Below are 20,011 nucleotides of genomic sequence, written 5' to 3' on the forward strand. Positions count from 1 at the left end.
GCTGTGCCAAATGCTTCTTTCAGAAAAAGAAAGGCCAGTAAGGCCAAAACTCTGAACTCTGTCCAGCCCTGTTCTGGGCTGTGACTCCTTCCTGCTTCCAGCAGGGCCAGCTGTGAGTGTTCCGGGCACAGAGGGACAGGGAAGAATCAGAAGGGCCCACACGCCTCCAGCAGATCCCAGCCCCTCTCAATTAGAAGCACCCTGGGAAGAACAGCCCATGTCTCCAGCTTCCACCCTGGGGGAGTAGGTCAAGAGCCTCAAGACCACCCTGTCCCTCTTGTCAGTGGATCATCTTTCCACCAGGACAGAAGGAGAGGTGAGGGGTGATGCAATCGAACGCACTGTTTTAGTCAACAAAAACACAACAGTGCTCAGTGTGTACTGGGCATTTTCCTATGGAGGGAAATACTCTTGCTTCTCAAGTCTACAGCTCATGGAGAGGACAGATGGGTGAACAAGTGCTCACCTCATACCAATCATGATGAGTGCACTCAGCAAGTTAATTCAGATCCTGCCTGAAACAACAGTGGATTGTGCCCCTGGTGAGTTAGCAGAATGGGGCACAGGCAGAGGCTGGCATGATGAGGGCCCAGGGGCCAGGGCAGGTTCAGCTGCCTCTGACTCTGTCTACAGTCAGTAGATTTTAGAGAAGCTCTCCTTCCTGCCCCATGGGCCTGCAGCCTCCTGCATGGTCCTATGTCCCTCATCTACTCCACTCGAAACTCTGGGGTAGCTGACCTGTAAAGGTCGACAGCTTCCACACCAAGTCATATGAAGTAAGTGGCCTTGATGAAAACTTGGGAGCACTCTCAGGACACTGGCAACCAGCAGGCAGGTGAGATGTGTTGTCTTCAAGGCCAGCACTGTTGACAGCACAGCTGTTATCTCAGACGTACTGATATCTGAAGCCTCAGAGCCTTACCAAGACGAAAAAATTCACTCCTTTAGATGACAGAAAATATAATTACTATTACCAGCTGGACCCTTCATAATGTCTGAGAAGTATGTCCTTTACATACATAGAAGATTCCTACTGTCAAGTCAAAAACAATCCAGACAAAGGTAAGGAAATACTGTATCCAAAAGGATTGTCACCATAGAGGGGGCCTGCTGTCACATGGATACTGTGGCTAGGAGATCTGCCAGCATCCCAAAAGCCAGGCAGAAGGAATTCTCTCTCATGGGGAAGGGTAAGCATGGCTAGAAAGATAAGGGAGAGGGAGAGGTGAGCCAGTGTCATGACCCATGGCCAAGCAGGAGATGTTCTCATATGAAGGTGGGTGGGTCTGCATCTGGGGTGGAAGAGCATCCTAACTGCAGCTGGTTTTGTTGAGTTAGTGGACATTTTGACCAGATTGGTATGTGTTGACAAAGTCCAATCAGTCGTTGATGAGGGACTGTGTCTGGTTTTATCCCAGACAGACAAAGGGGCATTCAAGAGGCTTATCTAAGTCATATGGGGAAGGGGGGGAGTCTTTGGGTAAGCTGTTTCCCAGGGAGCAAAAGGATGAGGAATCCTCCAGGGTGGGGCTTGTTAACTGGCATTTGTTCCAGAAGCACAGAGCTCAGGGAAAGTGTAACAGCGCCACTATGAACCATTTAAATTACTTTTATTCAAATGTATCAAATAAATTGTGTTGAATGGCACACTGGTCCTGATAAACATTAATTATCATGCAAAACAGTTCAGAGCAAACAAAAGTAGCATCTTAACCAAACTGCTTTTTCCAAGGGATTGGGCATCTAGAGAATTATTTAAACATCCTCCTACTGACTTTTTCTCTTGCTGATGACTTTAAGAACTACACACTGATGGGGTGTGGTGGTTCATGCCTGTAATCGCAACGCTTTGAGAGGCCAAGGTAGGAGAATTGCTGGAATTTATGAGTTGGAAACCAGCCTGGGCAACATGGCAAGACTTTGTTTATTAAAAAAAAAGTAGCTTGGCTCATGCCTGTAGTCCCAGCTACCTGGGAGGCTGAGGCAGGAGGATAACTTGAGCCCAGGAGTTCAAAGCTGCATCGAGATATGTTTGCCCCATTGCACTCCAGCCTGGGAGACAAAAATGAGACCCTGCCTTTAAAAATGGGAAAAAAAAAAGAAAAGAAATTTACATTGAAAACACATCTGGGCTGTTGAAGACACACATTTGCTTGGATACTCAGAGTCTACTAGGAGACTCAGCTCCACTGGGTCTGGGCAGGATGGGAGAAAAGAGGTGATGGAAATGAAAGATGTTGACCTCCCTGGCTGCAGATTGCTAGTCAAAGTTCTCCACCAAGCAGACACTGACATGGTGCAAAGCAGCTACGAAGCTGCAGAGCAGAAATGAGCCCCAGTCCCAGTTCAGCTTATGCCTCTGATGCCCTGCTGTGACCAGGCTCCTCCTGGACCCCACTTACTTGCTGTGTCCTTGTTCTTTCTCCAGACGCCTTCCTGGCTCAGCTCCTGGCTTGTCCTGTCTGCGCAGATGCCCCTCACCCCTACCTGTTCAAAGTAGCTTGACTGTGTTTTTCTTCCCAGTGCTCATCACTTCCAAATGTATTTAACTTACTGTCTCCTCCACTTGGAGTTAAGCACCAACAGCTCAGTGTCTAGAAAACTGTCTGGCACAAGAGGTAGACTCAGAAAGTGCCCCACTTCCACCACTGACTGTGTAGAGAGGAGGGAGCCCCAGCACAGCCACACACCAGTGCAGGAGAGGCAAGGCAGGCATGGCACTGCAGTGTTGGTGACTGGGCCAGGGTCCCCTGCTGGGGAGTGATGACATGGAGAGCACTGTGATTATATAAAGCATGGCTAGTATTCCACAGAAAAAGTAAGTGAGAAAGTGTTGAATCGGTAGTCCTTCTGGACAAAGCTGATCTGTGAAAAGGCAGGAAGCTGTTGGATCCTAACATTTAATTAACAGCCAGGCCTGAGCATGTTCAGCCAAAGGCTTCAGGACCCAGACAAAACACTGCTGGTTTAGATATTGAGGAACCTTTGTCAGGGAACAAAGCCCACGTGGTAAGCAGGTGGGCCTGGGATGCATCGAGGGAACAATGCACTGTGTTTTCAGTGTGGGATCACCTGGAAGTACATTTTTATGAGGGGGTCACCTAAACCTGTTTTTAGGCTTTATACCTGTTTACCCAAAATAGACTCTTTTCCATTTAACATTAAATAAACAAAAGTATACTTACCTTAAACCTAGCTTTCTCATCTGTTTTTTAAACAGTATTATTTTGATAACATTAACTCTTTCTCTATGAGAATTGTGGTCTGGAAAATTAGCATTTCCAGAGAGACTTGTTTCTCTATGTTCCTCTTTGCTCTTTGAGCCGTGGAAACAACTTGAGGAAATCAAGGGAGAATTCTGAAAGGTGGATGAGGAGAGTAAACTGGTTTGAGACCTAGGACAGGAGGAAGCATGGTGAGGGGAGGGGAAGACTATCCATACCCTCCACCCAACAGAAGACGGAGATCCAGGTGCAGTGTGTCCTGGTCCAGTCTAGCAAGAGAAGACAGCTCAAGTGGGCTCTCTCCTCCCTCAGGTTGAACATGAGTACTACCTACTATCCCAGGTGAGCCTGGAAAATCCAACCAGGGAAATAAACCTGAAACCCTACTGACGAGAAGTGCTCATATTACTCATCACTTGTGAAAAATCCCCTTCCCAGCCCAGAGACACCACAAGGCCAGGAGGAACCTGCAAGGGGGATCTTACCCCAAATCTCCTGTTCTAGGAAATGTCATGGTCAGGAATGTTTCCACAAGTGGAGGAATACCCCCAAACAAATGAGCAGACCACAAATTCCCTTTCTTCATCTGGAGGCACCAGGCAGCCTGGCCAGGGACATTCCTCCACATCCTCAAGCAGCATCAGCTGAACCAGTGCCATAAAACAAAGTGAGCAGGGTAAAAGAGCATGGCATCTACTCTAAAGACCAGTGAAAACTAGACCGTCATTGGAACAACCACAAAAATGTACCAGGACTTTTGTGCCAGACCCCAAACAGGTAGCTGCATGCCAAAATAAAAACTTCAAATATGATCCATGGTCTCCTAATATAATAACCACAATTTCTAGGATATGACTGAAAATCACTGTCATACAATGAACCAGAAAATCAGAACTTGGATAAGAAAAGACAATCAACTAATGCCAATGCCAGGAAAAATCAGCTGCTCAAGTAATATTATAAAGACTTTAAAGCATATATCACAAAATAATTCAATAAACAATGAATAAACAATAAATTGACCAAATGGAAAATAAAAATAATAAAATACTTCCTGGATGGATTAACAGTAGAGTGCAGATGACAGAATTAGTAAACTTGAGGTTAGATCAATAAAATCCATCCAATATGAACACAGTGAGAAAATAGACTGAAAAATTAAAAAATGAACACAGCTTCAAGGATCTGAGATCCAACATTGGTGTCACTGGTGCTACAGAAGAAGAAGAGAAAGAGAATGGGGCTGAGGAGTATTTGGATAAATAATGACCAAAAACTTCCCAACTTTGATAAAATAATTAAGTCTAAAACCCAACAAGCTACAAAAACTAAAAAGGAACAAGCCAAAAAAAAATAAAAATAAAAAAAAAAAGATCTACACTAAGTCACAACATATTCAGACTCCTTTTTTAATTTTTTAATTTTTAATCAATATTTTTTATTATGATATTGTGGGGTACAGTTAAGGGTTAGGTATACAAATTTGCTTCGGTCAGGTACCCTTGTTGATAAGAGGTGTCTCTCCATCCCCAGACAGATATTTACTACCGTTAATCCCATCTCCCTTCCCCTCTCCCCATAGTTTCCCACCACTGTCAGTCATTTTCTTATAGTATGACATTGGATGTTCAAGGTCCACTATATGAGTGAGAACATGTGATACTCAGATCTTTGTTCCTGTGAGAGGTCACTCAGTATTACAGACTCTAGTTCCATCCAGGTTGCTGCAAAATTCCTGATTTTGTTCTTTTTATGACTGTGTAGTATTCCATCGTGTATATGTACCACATTTTTTTATCCAGTCCTCTTTTGATGGACAGCATGGTTGCTTTCAGGTTCTTGCTATTGTGAACGATGCTGTGATAAACATTCGTGTGCAGGTATCTTTTTTATAGAGTGATTTGTGTTCTTCAGGGTATATTCCCAGTAGGGGGATGCTAAAACAAAGAAAAAGAAAAAAAAATTCTTAAAAGCAGTAAAAGAGAAAGGACATCTTACCTATAGGAGGAAAATCTATTTGAATGGCTGCAGATTCCTTATCAGAAACTACACAGGCACAAGGAAGTAGCACACCATTTTTCAAGGGCCAAAAGAAAAGAACTGTCAACACAGAATTCTATATTTAGTAAATTTTTCCTTCAAAATAAGATGAAATGAAATGCTTCTAAAATGAAGGAAAACAAAAAGAATTTCTTGCTGCAATCAGATCTACGTTACAGAATGGCTAAAAAAAGTTTCTTCTCATGAGTTTGGGCTACTGCAATAAGGAAAAAAAAGGAAAAAAGAAATTACAGGCATAGAGATTAGGAAAGCAGACATGAAAATGACGTATTAGTAGGTAAATAATATGATGATCTACAAAGAAAATACCAAGGAATACTGTTGTCCAAGACCAGTATTGGATGTATGAGAATTTGCCCTTCAGATTCCCTGACATTAGAGCATGTTGCCTTTAATATCAGGGAATCCAAAGGGCATATTCTCATATGCTCTCCCAACTTTTCCAGAAGAAAGCAGGCTGCCATTGCACCGATACAGACTCCAGATGGGGACAAGGCACACCCTCAAGGACACAGGAAAAGAAATAGGGCCAGAAGGGCCTCCTGCTTTCCCGCTCGTTGTGCCTTGAGCATTTGGAACATTTACAGCACAATTCCTTCCAAGCAGAGTCCCTGTGAACATTCTCATCTCAGGTGTCATGCATAGCAGGCATAAGACTGAAGGAAGGCTCTTCCTCCAGGGCCTGGTATGGAGTTGTAGAAGTGGAGCAGATGAGGTCTCAGTAAGGCACAGGGCACCCCATCCCCTGGCCTCCCGTGGAATATACCAGAGGGAACAGCAATTAGTAAACATGAACGAAATGCCATTGAACGCTGAGTCCCGCAGGAGGGCAGGTGAGTGTTGATCAATTTTAAAAAAAATTTTAATTTTAAAATTGTGGGCAACAATTCAGGGTTAGGTATACAAATATTCATTGTGTAGGTACCCTTGTTGATGAGGTATATCCCCCTTTCCCTAGGCAGTTTCCAAATACTGCCAATTCCACATTCCAGCACCCCCACACCCTTGCAGTTTACTGCTACTATCAATCCTTTTCTTACACTATTATGATAGTTGTTGAAAGTCCACTTATGAGTGAGCATATGTGATACTCAGTTCTTTGTTTCTGTGAAAGTATTATAGACTCTAAGTCCATTCAGGTTGCTGTGAAGTTCATGATTTTGTTCTTCTTTATGGCTGCACACTTATCTTAACAATGTTGATTCTCCCAATCCATGAGCATGGAATATTTTTCCACTTGTTTGTGTCATCTTTATTTCTTTGGGCAGTGTTTTGTAGTTTTCATCGCAAAGGTCTTCACGTCTCTGGTTAGGAAGATGCCAAGGTATTTCTTATTGTGTGTGTGTGTGGCTACTATGAATGGAATTGTGCTTTTCATTTGGGTTTCTGATTGTTTATTATTGTATATAGAAATGCCATTGTCTTTTGCACATTTATTTTATGCCCTGTGATTTTGCCAGAGTCATATATTAATGTAAGGGGGTTTTTGACAGATTCTCTTGGATTTTCGAGGTATAGAATCATGTCATCTATAAAGAGGGATAACTTGAGTTCCTCTTTTCCTATTTGGATACCCCAGATCACCTTCTCTTCTCTGATTGGTCTAAGTAGGACTTCTAATACTATGTTGAACCGGGGGGGTGAGAGTGGGCATCCTTGTCTTGCTCCAGTTTTGAGGGGGAATGGCTCCAATTTCTGTCTGTTTAGCAGTATGTAGGCTGTGGGTTTCTTGTTGATGGCTTTTAGTATTTTGAGGTATGTTCCATCTATGCCTAGATGTTTGAGGCCCTTTTTTTAATCAAGAAGGGGTGCTGGATTTGATTAAAAGCTTTTTCTGCATCTTATGATATAATCATGTGGTTTTTGTATTTACGTCTGTTGATGTATTTGATTATGTTTATGGTCTTACGAATGTTGAACCAGTAGAGCATCCCAGGGATGAAGCCTACTTGGTCATGGTGGATGATTTCTGATACATGTTGTTGAATCCGGTTTGCGAAGATCTTGTTGAGAATTTTAGCATCTATGCTCATCAAGGATATGGGCCTGTAGTTCTCTTTCTTTGTTGGATCTTTACCTGGCTTGTGTATCAATGTGATGTTAGCTTCATAAAATGATTTGGGGGAGAGTTCCATCTTTCTCAATCGCCTGGAATACTTTCAGTAGGATTGATATCAGTTCCTCCTTGTATGTTTTGTAGAATTCTGCTGGAAAGTCATCTGATCCAGGGCTTTTTTTTTTGTAGGTAGTTTTCTTGTGACACAAATTCCTGGATTGTTATTGGTTTATTTAGGGCCTCAATTTTTTGTTTCAACCTGGGAAGGTTGTGTAATATCAGAAATTCCTCCATTTCTTTTAGGTTTTCAAGTTTGTTCCATACAAGTGTATATAGTAATCTCTGATAATCTTTTTTATTTTTTCAGGGTTGGTTATGATTTCATCTTTCGTGCTTCTGATTGAGTTATCTGAACTTTTTCTCTTTTTCTTGGTCAGTCTAGCTAGGGGACCATCAATCTTCTTTATTCCTTCAAAGACCCAGTTTTTTGTTTCATTGATTTTTTTTGTATTTTCTGTCTTCTATGTCCCAGATTTGGGTTTTTATTTTAGTGACCTGGATTCTTCTGCTGAAGTTAGGGTTTTGGTTGTCTTGCTTTTCCAGTTTCCTTAGGTGACTTGTTAGGCTGTTAACTTGTGATCTTTCCATTTTCTTCATGTGTGTTTGTAGAGATATGAATTCCCCTCTTACTACTGCTTTCATGGCATTCCAGAGGTTTTGGTAAGATGTTTCAGCATTTTCATTTGTTTCCAGGTGTCTTTTAAGCACTGTTTTGAGTTCTGTGTTGACCCAGGAGTTGCTTGGCATCATGGTGTTTAGTGTCCATGTCTTTGTGGGTCTTGAGGGAAGGTTGTTGGTATTGATATGCATTTTTATTCCACTGTGCTCTGAGAACTTGCATGTCAAAATTTCAGTCTTACGAAGTTTCTTTATGCTTGATTTATGGCCAAGGATGTTGTCAACCTTGGCGTACGTTCTATGTGGTTGTTGGGTGGAATGTTCCATAGGTATCAATTAATTCCATTTGGTCAATAGTCACATTGAGGTTCCAGATCTCCTTGCTGATTTTTTGTCTTGATAATCTGTCTAGGGTTGTGAGTGAAGTACAAAGTCCCCAGCTATGATAGTGTTAGAGTCAATATCTTTTTTAAGTTTGCCTAGAAGCTGGTTTATTAAAGTTGGTACTCCTATGTTGGGTGCATGCATGTTTTGGATGGATATTTCTTGTTGATGGATTGAACATTTTATCATTATAAAGCTACCTTTTGTATCTTTTAAAATTTTTGATACCTTAAAGCGTATTTTGTCTGATATTAAGATTGCAACTCCAGCTTTCTTTTGTGTTCCATTCACTTGAAATTTTGCTTCCCATCCTCTTACTTTGAGTTTTTGAGTGTCCTTTCTGATGAGATAACTCTCTTGGAGACAATATATTGTTGCCTTATGATATTTTATCCATTTTATCATTCTATGTCTTTTCAGTGGTGCATTTAGTCCATTCACATTCAGGCTAATTATTGAAATGTGAGAGTTTATCCCTGTCATGAGAGTTGTTGTTGTTTCTGTTTGTTTGCTGGCTTTCTTTTGACTTTTGGGTTGATTCATGTGTGTTTTCATTCTGTTTCTTGCACTCCTATGAAGAATGTTGTTGTTCTTTTTTCCCTTTCTTCTGTGTTTATTACCTTCTTAAGTGTTTCTTGCAGAGCTGGTCTAGAGGCAGCGTAAGTTCATAGGGACTGAATGTCTGGGAAAGATTTTAACTCTCCTTTAGTGATGAAGTTTTGCTTAGCTGGGTAGGTTATTGGTTGAAATTGTTTATCTTTGAGAACTTTGAAGATTGGGCTCCAAGCTCTCCTAGGCTGAAGTGTTTCTGTAGATAAATCTGCTGCTATTCTAATTGATCTTCCCCGATAGGTATTCTAACCCTTTTCTCTTGCTGCCTTTAGGGGTTTTTCTTTTATACCTACTTTGTTTAGGCAAATTACTATGTGTCGAGGAGTTGGTCTTCTCATTTGTTGTCTTGAAGGGGTTCTCTGAATCTCTTGTGTTTGAATGGTAGCATCAATGATGAGATGAGGGAAGTTTGCTTGAACAATTTCATGGATTGTTTGTTCCAGGGTGCTCTCTGTCTCTCGTTCTGCCTCAGGAAGTTCAATTACTCTTAGGTTTGACCTCTTGAAATAATTGCTCATCTCTTGGAGGTTTTGGTTTGTCTTTTTAAGTTTCTTTTTCTATGTTTTTGACAGTTTGGGTTAGTTCTATATTTTGGTCCACTACCTCTGAGATTCTTTCTTCTGCTTGGCTAATTCTGCTTTCCATGCTTATCAGTTTGTTATTTATTTCATTCACAGTATTCTTTATTGCTGTTATCTCAGTTATCAACTCCTTCCTTTTTTCCTCTTGTCCCTCCTCAATTCTTTTTATCCTATTAACGTCTTGATATCTGGGTTTGTAGCTTGAGACCAGTCATTCTGGGTGCTCTTCATTGTTTGCATTATGATGTTTATTTTTTCAGTGTCTGACCTCCTAGGGGTCTATGTCAGACCCATACTCTTCTTTGGTTTTTCACTTGTGTAGATTTTTGATAGCTTCACTAGTGTAGATTTTCCTTCACCCACCATTCCCTCCCTCTTCTTTAATTCTGTTGTTCAGGGATGGCAAGGTTGCTTTTCCTTTTGTTTGCTCAGTCTCTTATTCTTCCTTATGAGGATCCTCTGACTTTGTTCAGTTCTGATGCTGGACTATGGGTTAGGGGCTGTACATTTTGGAGTTTTTATTTAACTGAGGGGGGAGCTGTGATTCAGAATCTATATGCAAATCCCAGTATCCACTGACAGGTGTATTAGCACCCTGGAACCCAATTCCCACTGCCTTACGATATGTCCATGCAGTAGGGGTATAGGTTTGCTCCCTGGAAGCAAAATGAGGTAAGAAAAAAGAAAATAATGGGAAAAGGAAGGTTGGGGAGGGGCAAGAGAAAGGTGGAGAGAGACGAGTAAGAGGGAAAACAGAGAGTCGTACCAACTAACAAACAAAAAGAGACACAAAGAAAAGAGTTAAAAAAAACCCCCTAAAACATACAGGTAATCATACACACAGTCTAACAAAAAGTCTAAAGAATAGAAAAAAATCATAAAATAACAGAAACAAAGCTAATGTGAAAATGTTATCAAAAACAAAAAGAGAAAAAAACTAAAACAAAAAACAAACAAAAATGAGCAAAACAGACAAAAAATAAAAAAATAAAAACAAGGAACCAAACTCTCTCTGACGTTGTTCCTGTAAGTCCAATGTCCTTTCAGCTCTGATCTGTAGCCCCTCCCTTCTGCTCTCAGCACAGGCAGATAAGGTTGCTTACAGCTTGGGTCAGATGCCCCAGGCCTACTTTGGAAGGAAGGTGGATCAGATCTAGACTCACCTGGCTTTCTGCCTGTCAAGTCTGCCACTCAGATCTGACCTGTCAGTGCCCGGTCCAGCATGGGCGAGGGGCTTCTGTCTGTCTCAGTTTGATGAGATTACCTTAGGTCCCAAGTTAAAGGCGGGGCAGAGCTGGGCAGCGCAATGTAGGTCTCTGCCTGGTCCTGGAACAGAGAAAATGGCTGCAGTCAGTGTCTACTCATTGTGCATGGGGATCTTCTCTGTCTCTCCCTGATCCGCTCTCTCCATTGACCAGATCCGGGGCTCCAGCTGATCTGTTATAACAGGTGATGGTGTGGGTCAGGCATCAGGCAATGAGATTCAGCTGGATTCAGCAGGCTCTTCTCAGGAGAGTCCTGCAAATAGCAGATGACCTTGTGTGCACCTGCACTCCAATCTCAGATTGGTGGGGGCTTGCAGTCACCCTCAAATAGGGGACTCAGGTGCATGAATCCGAGTCTCCCCTCAGACGGATGGACTCTCACTCTCCCACCAGCGTATACCTACTTACGCAGAGAGTCTTTATGGACACTTGCTTGTGTGGAGACTCTCACAGTCTGACCTGTCCGGGTGCCATCTTAAGCTCTGCCCTTCTACCACTTTTTGTGTAATTGATGGAAATCACATGCACTGTAGGCAAATGAAAGACTACCCCAGGTTGTTGAATGTGTAAAATATTCTTTAAGGACACTCATAATCTTCTGCAAGTCAAATTTCTGGACTTCTAATTAATAACTTAAAAGCTCCAGAGAAAAACATAAATGGATAAAATGCAATCCTACATAATGCAGGCTTCTGAAAGTCAAAGAAACTGAAAATTCCAAAAACTTTTGTCCAGGATCAGTTTATTTTTTTCACAAAGTGTTTCCTTATAGGCTTTATGCTTTTTCCAGAAAGAGTCTATATTCAGAGGGCACACACTTGAATGCTAATTACCTTAACATGAAAAGTGGTTACATGAAGACAAACTGTACTTAGGAGAAATAACAGTAAAATAGCACAGGCACTTTTGGGTGAGTCTGTGTCTTTCCCCACCTAAAGTAGCAAGAAGTGTTTTGAAATATACAGATTTTTCTGTAGGGGAAAGTTGAGTACGTTATCTTGCAGGTTCTGTTTCACCCTTAGGGAGAAAGGACACCTAGAGGAGGCCATGAGACTCCTGCACTCACCGAGTAAGATTGTGAGTGCCGCAGGTCTGTTCTAACATGTGACATCCCCAGGGCGAGCACCTTTTCTTCTCCAGAGTGGTGTCAGAGTCGTTTTCTGAATGCTGTGTGTGCTGGATCAAGGCTCCTTTAGTCTTCAAGCAATGGATGTCTATTAATTTCATCCCACAACATGTGCCACGAGGAGGTAGCACATCCTGACAGTGCAGGACACAACCATCATGGGAAAGCCCTACCTGCAACACAGAGACAAACAGGTCACAGGGTCTGGAGTCTAGTGAGCACCTCAAAACTCAGACTCATTATTACATTGAGTATTCTGAAAGAATATGGTCTTGGAATGTCATCTGTTTACAAAGTCCACTATCTTTTATTTCTAGAAATCAAAAAGTTAGTTTTAGCCTAGATGATGTGGATGCTTGCTTCTGTTGGACACCCCCAGAGTGTGCAATTTTATGTGACACCTGCTTAAAGTTTCCCCAAAATTGTGATGGATGTTGGAGTCTCTATTGTCCATCTGTAACATCAGAGGTCTGATCTTTCATGCACATTGTCAATGTCGTGTACTGGGACATTGTTTACATCTCTGGATATTTCCTTCACCTGTGCCATCTTCCAGCTATCCTTCTCTGGAGGTTTCCCAGAGAGGCCATATGTCCATAGACTCCCAAAGTCCCTCACACTTGAAGATGAGGACAACTTGGAAGTAAGATTGTAAAATAAGTCTCTTATCTAAGGAAGAGAAGAGGGAAGATAAGTCTTTCCTTTGTACTGGCAAGGTACAAAATGTGTGGGAAGGTATGCTCAGAGAAAAAACAAGTTAAGATGAGCTTCCCTCATTGTATGCCTCCTCCAACATGTCTGTGTTTTCAGAAATTCCTATCCTGACACTGATGAATTCCCATCTGGCATTTAGAATACATGCTCTGTAGCCATTGTTTAGTACTGCTTTGTCACTAATACAAATCCCTGCAAAGGTTACAGCTTGGGTGCTAAAAGACTTAAAAACTCAGCAGCAGAAGCCTAGTGTACAAAAGCTATAATAAATATTATGACATTCTTCTTTCCCTGGCCATGGATGTGGGAAGAAGCTATTCAAAAAGAGCCACAGCAAGATTCTCTCTATAAAGTTGTAATTAAATGGAGGAACTACATGTATGAGTGAAACAGTGCCTTAAATTCTAGAGCAGACGCAGACATTTCAAAGAGGTAATGGGATTCTCTTCTCTTCTGAATACATTTCATTTTACATGAAAATTTTTAAAAAATATACAGAACAAATTTCAGGAAGTATTTAAATTTATTGAGATTTATCAACTTTGTTTCTGAAAACAGCTGAATATGTTTGCAAAATGTCAGCCCTGAACATTGAGTTCTGGAAAAACACAACCTGCCACAGCATCTGGTCAATACCAGGCATCACAGACAGCACCACAAGACTTCACAGAAACACAAGTCTTTATTCCACCATGGCAAATAGTGTAGAACACGTCAGTGTGAGGTACGATGTTGAATGTCTCAACCCATGCCCTGAGACACCTGGCAAATCTGCTGTGTCCAGGGATGAACCCACATAAGCAGAACTTACTCTTGAGGAGCCCCAACTGGACAGAGTTTCTTGTGGATGGTTCTGCAGTGCTCCCAGGGGAGAGAGAGAGGCACTGGTGTCTCAGGGATGGCACCAACCCTGAGAAGAAGCATGGCCCAGGGACTGATGCAAGCACTCAGACTCCATCAGAAAAACTGATGTTCCCTCATGGTATCTAGACCCTGTGGAGCTCTCCGTGCAGGACCCCATCAGCTGCCCACACCACCTTCTGGAACTGGCACCATTACACCCATTGTGCAGATAGGCTCTCCAGAAGTTAGCAGACTTGCCCAGACCCCTTGGTTTGTTTGCAGTGCTATGAAGATTAAGATCACTCCGTCAGTCCAGCTCTGCTGTGCCTACTTTTAAGTACTGCATACACTGCCTACCTGTGGAGATGGGCAAACCATAACAATGTCAGCACACCATTGATGAATAATGATTACTTGAGTACCACATAGACACAGATGAGCTACCCCAATAAGATGAAGAGATGATGTTTTGGTACATATTTTTGTTTTCAAAATCCTTACGCATTTCTCCAACAGAAACAGATGCCACAACCCACTAATTAAGGCTCTGGTTTTCAATCCCTGCTCTTGTATAGCTGCATGATCTTGGGAAAGTATGAAACACTTCCATACTTGATTTCTTCATCTCTAAAACGAGAGTAATAAGAGCAAATACTCAGATTCCTATGAGATTGTATGAGCTCACCCCTGTAGATCCCTTAGAATGGTGTCTGACCACCTAATGAGCCTTAACCAAAGTGAGCCACAGGCCAGCGCTCCTCAGGTTGGGCAGCTGCCCCAGAGTACATGCTGAGTGAGACAGGAAAGTGCCCAAGCCCAGAGCAAACATGGGGTGCCTTCTTGGAGCACTAGTTGTGTTAGTGGTAAGGAATGTAATTACTGAAATACACAAGGGCTTACTGGAGAAGAGAAGGCAATTGCTTTGCTTTCAAATTAAAAATTATAGAACAGGCTTCTTCTGAAGTAGAATGAAGTGTGTGCATTTCTTCTTATCCCTCCCACTAAGAACAGCTTAAAACCCTGGGTATTCAATAAAACAAACACTATAGACCCTAGAGCTGAAGAGAAAAAAGCAAATCAGCTGGGAGCTTTGGAATCTGTGGTACAGCATGGCAGTGAGTTTGCTTTTTGTTTCTCTTCATATATCCTAAACTAAGTGCTGAAAAACCAATACACGGGAAAGATCAATGGATAGCAGACAAAAAAGCCCCAGGAGAAGCTTGCTCTCTCCAGACAAGGAACTAGGAAAGGAGCAATGTAGCTAGGCAGAAATCAACAAGGCACCACTCCTGCAGGGTCAGTGGAGACCATGAAGGGGATCCTGGACTTTCATCGCCTTCTGGAGTTAAAGAGGTCTTCTTTCCCTTCATTAGAGTGGTTTCAGAGATCTCATAGGAAGCAAGACTTTTGCCACCTTCATCACCTTCCAGCAGCCACCATCCAGCTCCATCACCTTCCAGCAGCTCCTCATGGTGACTGATGTCAGCAGAAATAGAGTGGGAAACCTGGATGAGTCTCATAACATAACTTTAAAATGTACAGGATACAGTTGAAAACTACTCACCATCCTAAGAACCAGGAGTGCTACAAGTTGGATGAAACAAGACCATTGACAAATGCCAATGCTGAGATGCTACAGATGTTGAAATTATCTAACAAGGATATAAAAGCAGCCACCATAACATTTCTTCAACAAGCAGTTACAAACACTGGACACAAATGAAAAACTAGAAAGTCAAAGAAAAGAAATTGAAGATATAAAGGAGAGCCAAATGGAAATTTTAGAACTGAAGATAAAAGAACTGTAAAAATCTAACTGAATGGATGCAGTAGTATAATGGACTGTATAAAGGAAAAAAATCAGTGAACTTGAAAACCCAACACTAGAAATAACCCATTTCAAAAAACAGAAGACAGACTGAAAAACAAAATGAACAAACCCTCACGGACCTGAGGGACATGAACACAAGATCTAACATCTATACCACTGGAATCCCCAGAATGAGAGGAAAAAGCAAATAGAGATAAAAAAGTATTTAAAGGAATCACAGCTGAAAAATTGGTAAAAGATACAAACCTACAGATTTGAGAAGCTGAGAATACATAAAAAAGCTAGACTCCCCTCCCCCATCCAAATCTATATCAAGGCACAACGTAATCAGATTCCTGAAATCTATAAAAAAAAATTGAAAGCTATGAAAGATAATGAAAGGACCAAGATGGAGTTGATATACCCAAAGAGCAGCCGTTTGATATCGCTTAGCTTTCTAATGTTTTTCTAGCAGTTTCTCTTAATTTACCTTCTAATCACTAGCCAAAGACAGAGCCAGTTTCTTAGAGGTAGCTATTGACAGTTGTCTTACAAACCCCTATATCCAGTTTGTTTTGTATTAATTAGCTTTTATTTCAAGTATTTGCCTCCAGCCATAAGAAACCAAGTTAACCTTTATGACTTTTGTGACAGATAAATCCCCATCATCATGGCAAGAGTCATGTGATTAACCCACCTACCTGCCTGCTGTCCATTGCCTGATGTCAATACCTATGCTTACATGTCCCCTTTGTGATGATGTGAAACAGACCACCACCCAGTCACCGTAATGACCTGCCACCATCAAAGGGAAAGTTTAAAAGAATTCAACCTCAAGAAGCCATTTGCCATTGCTTTGCTAAACTCTGGTCAGGTCATGTGGCTCTTTGAGCTGTGACCACCATGTTTTCCCAGCTTTGGCCCTCTCCCCTAACTTGGGGAGGTAAATCTCCTCTCTCTCTATCTAATTGACTTTCCAAATAAGCTTTTTTTCCCCCAATCTAACTTCTGTGCAGTTCTTTGCATCTTTCACATGGCACCGGATCACAGACCAATCTAGTTTGACCTAACAAGTAAATTCACCTATAAGTAAAAACATCAATTTTCTCCTCAGAAACTATGGAGGCCAGAAGGAAGTGGCATAACATTTTTTAACTGCAGAAAGAGAATAACAATCAATCCTTATTTCTATATCTATCAAAAAGGACCTTCCAAAAAGGAAGATTGTATCACTGGTGAATTCTATCAAACATTCAAAGAGCTAACATTAATTCTATTTAAATGCCTCCAAAAAATAAAAGGGAAAGGCATTTTAAAACTTATTTTATGATTCAACCTGATAAAGATCACCTAGGAAAACAAACAAAAATATAGCTAACATTATACTTAATGGTGAGGGACTGAATGCTTCCCTGCTAAGGTTCTAACCACTTGTATTCAATATTGTACTGAAAGTTTTTGCCAGTGTAACAAGGCAAAAGACATACAGATTGAAATAAAGAAATAAAATTATCTACATGTGAGGATAACACGATAGTTTACATTTTAAAATCCCAAGGAATCTACAAAAAGAAAAAAAGAAAAAAAAAACTTCTAAAACTAATCAGGAAGCAGTAAATTCACAAGGACCATAATGCAAAATCAACATTCAAACACTAATTTTCCCAATATACTACCAATGACTACATGGAAATTAAAATTAAAAACATAATAGCTTTTATTATCATTCCAAAAAATGGAATCTTTGGCATAAACTTAAATTCTATACAAAATCTTTATGCTGTAAAACTCGAAATGTAAACTTGCCCCAAACTGATTACAGGTTTCATGCGATGCCTATCAAAATCAGAGCAAGATTTTTTTTCTAGGTATAGGCAGGCATATCTTAAAATGTCTAAGGAAAGGCGAGGCTCTAAAATAGCAAAAGCAATCTTTTTTTTTTTTTTTGAGTTGGAGTCTCACTCTGTCACCCGGACTGGAGTGCAGTGGCTGCTCCCGGCCACCGCAGCCTCGACCTGCTGGGTTCCGGTGATCCTTCGGCCTCAGACTTACAAGTAGCTGGAATTACAGGCATGCGCTACCATGCCTGGCTGATTTTTTTTTTATTTATTGTAGAGATGAGGTCTTACTGCCCAGGCAGGTCTTGAACACACGGGCTAGGGCAATCCACTCACCTCAGCCTCCCAAAGGCGCGGGATTACAGGCTGAGCCACCAAGCCCGGCTTGCAAAAGCAATCTTAACAAAGAACAGAGTGGGAGATCTACTCTATCCAACAGGAATACCTACTATGTATCACCTGTGATCAAGGCAGTATGACACTGATAGAAATGTAGACACATGGATCAATAGACAAGAGCACAGAACCCAGAAGTAGACCCACAAAGATATGCCCACTTGATTTTTGACCAAGATGCAAAAGTGAGCCAGTGGAGGAAGGATAGCCCTTCCAACAAATGTTTCTAGAAAAATCCAGTATCCAAAGCTAGAAAATGGATTTGAACCTCAACCTTACACTTTATACAAAACTTACCTTATAATGGACATATATTTAAATGAAAAATGTAAAACTATAAAATACTTAGAAGAAAATATAAAATAAAATCTTTAAGACCTACAGTTTAGTGCAAGAGTTCTTAGATATGACACCAAAAGTATGATTCCATAAAAGAAAAAAAAATGGATAAAATTGACTTAAACAAAATAAAAACATTTTGTTTTGTTTTGTTTTTTTTTGAGTTGGAGTCTCATGCTGTCACCCAGACTGGAGTGCAGTGACCTGCTGGGCTCTGGCGATCCTTCCGCCTCAGCCTTCCAAGTAGCTGGAACTATAGGTGCGCACTACCACGTCCAGCTAATTTTTTTGGATTTATTGTACAGATGAGGTCTTGCCAAGTTGCCCAGGCAGGTCTCGAACCCGCAAGCTCAGGCCATTCACTCACCTTGGCCTCCCAAGATGTGGGGTTACCGGCTGAGCCACCGAGCCCGGCCAAAAAACATTTTTTAAAAAACATGTTCAGTGAAAGGCCCTTAAAAGGATATAAAGACAAACTACTGACAGGGAGAAAATATTTGGAAACAATAGACCTGAAAAAGGACTTCTATATAGAATATAAAGAGCTCTCAAAACTGAACAGTAGAAATGAGCAAAAGTTGTGAAGAGACATTTCACTGAAAAGAATATACAAGTAGCAACCCAGCACGTGAACATCATGTGGCTCAGCATCACCAGCCGTTGGGGACATGTGTGATTGTACCCAGCTGCTGCGGCCCGGCTGTGATGCTGGCATGATGGAAACATCCCTCAGCTGTGGGAAGGCCTTACCATAGATGGACAGGCAGCAGATGCTGCTACGGCCCGATTTAACAATCAGTTGCTTTTCTCACAGTTAAATCAAATATGAGAGGCAGAAAGCTGGAAGAAGTAAGGAGTTTCATTCCGATACCATGGGATCAGGGAGCAGGCTGTGTATCCACCTAAAACCTGTTTGTTTAGGCAGAGTTTCTATCTATTATTTATAATAAAACATATAGTTCTTAATGTTTTTCTCATTATTGATTAATAACGACTATATGTCTTATGGTTATTACTCAGCTTTTTTCTTAATTAGCATTTAGATCCCAAACTGTTATTGTCACAAACTGGTGTTCAGATTCTATCAGTCTTGCCATTCTTCTAAGTTACAATTACCTTGAACAGTTTGGGGCCACATACTTTCTAGTTGGTTACAGTTTTTTGTTTATTCCAAGAGTCCTAGTTCACAAGGCTTAATTAAGCATTGCACATAAAATTAATGCAAAGACATAAAAAAAGCAGTTCTCATTTAGAGGCTAAGGGAACAGATACGTGTCTGAGTTTTAGAAAACTTCAGCAGAGCCCATTTGTTATCTAGGTCCGGTAGAGGGTTTTCCAGGGATGTGCAGTTTTGTGTTTGTATCTCCTGTTTATCAGGGGATTCAATGAAGATGGTTGTTGTGTTTCCTTCAGTACCAGCAACAGTTCTAAATCCAAGGACAGTGAAGAGGGGGACAAGGTAAAAATGTTTACTTTTAAATTCAAGCAGCTTCTATGTTGAGCCCAATTCAGCTTAATACAAGTTTCTAGGGCATTTTTTAGAGAGGAGGAAGGAAGAAACCGGTGAGGCAGACAAGGCAGATCTCTGGTAAAACTTCCTCACTTTGCCTGAAGAAACTAAGCTACAAGTTCCAGACAAAAACTCACAGACCTAAATGAGAAAACCTATTCCTGGTCCACGCACCTCCCCTTTCCCGCATTCCCATTTTGTGTGCTTTTTCTTGATTGACCCTTTTCAATCCTCTCCCTGATATTGTGCCACTTTCTGGTCCTTACTACTGACCAATTGGGTTGGTGCATTTTCAATCGTTACTGTCGACCAATCAGCACATACTTCCCATCTGAAACCATAAAAACCCCCAATCCCAGCCTCATTGCTGGCAACCCACTTTCAGGTCCCCTCTCACTGCTGAGAACTTTTCCGTCACTTAATAAATTCCATCTCACTCACTCTTTGGTGTCCATGCCTTTTATCTTCTTGGTTGTGAGACAAGAACTCAGGATACTCCAACCAAGAGCTATAACTAAAGAAGCTGTGGTTCGAGACCAGCCCGGGCAACTTGGCAAGACCTCATCTCTACAAT

At 41.3% G+C, this 20,011-nt stretch overlaps 1 pseudogene; it reads right to left on the bottom strand.

Moving 5' to 3' along the window:
* Positions 1 to 5,124: 5,124 nt before the first annotated feature.
* Positions 5,125 to 20,011, bottom strand: part of LOC103255967 — a 317,052-nt pseudogene continuing 302,165 nt past the window's right edge.

Source organism: Carlito syrichta, unplaced genomic scaffold (genome assembly GCF_000164805.1).
Source record: "Carlito syrichta isolate Samal-C Ts95f unplaced genomic scaffold, Tarsius_syrichta-2.0.1 Scaffold288787, whole genome shotgun sequence".
Classification (NCBI taxonomy): Eukaryota; Metazoa; Chordata; class Mammalia; order Primates; family Tarsiidae; genus Carlito; species Carlito syrichta.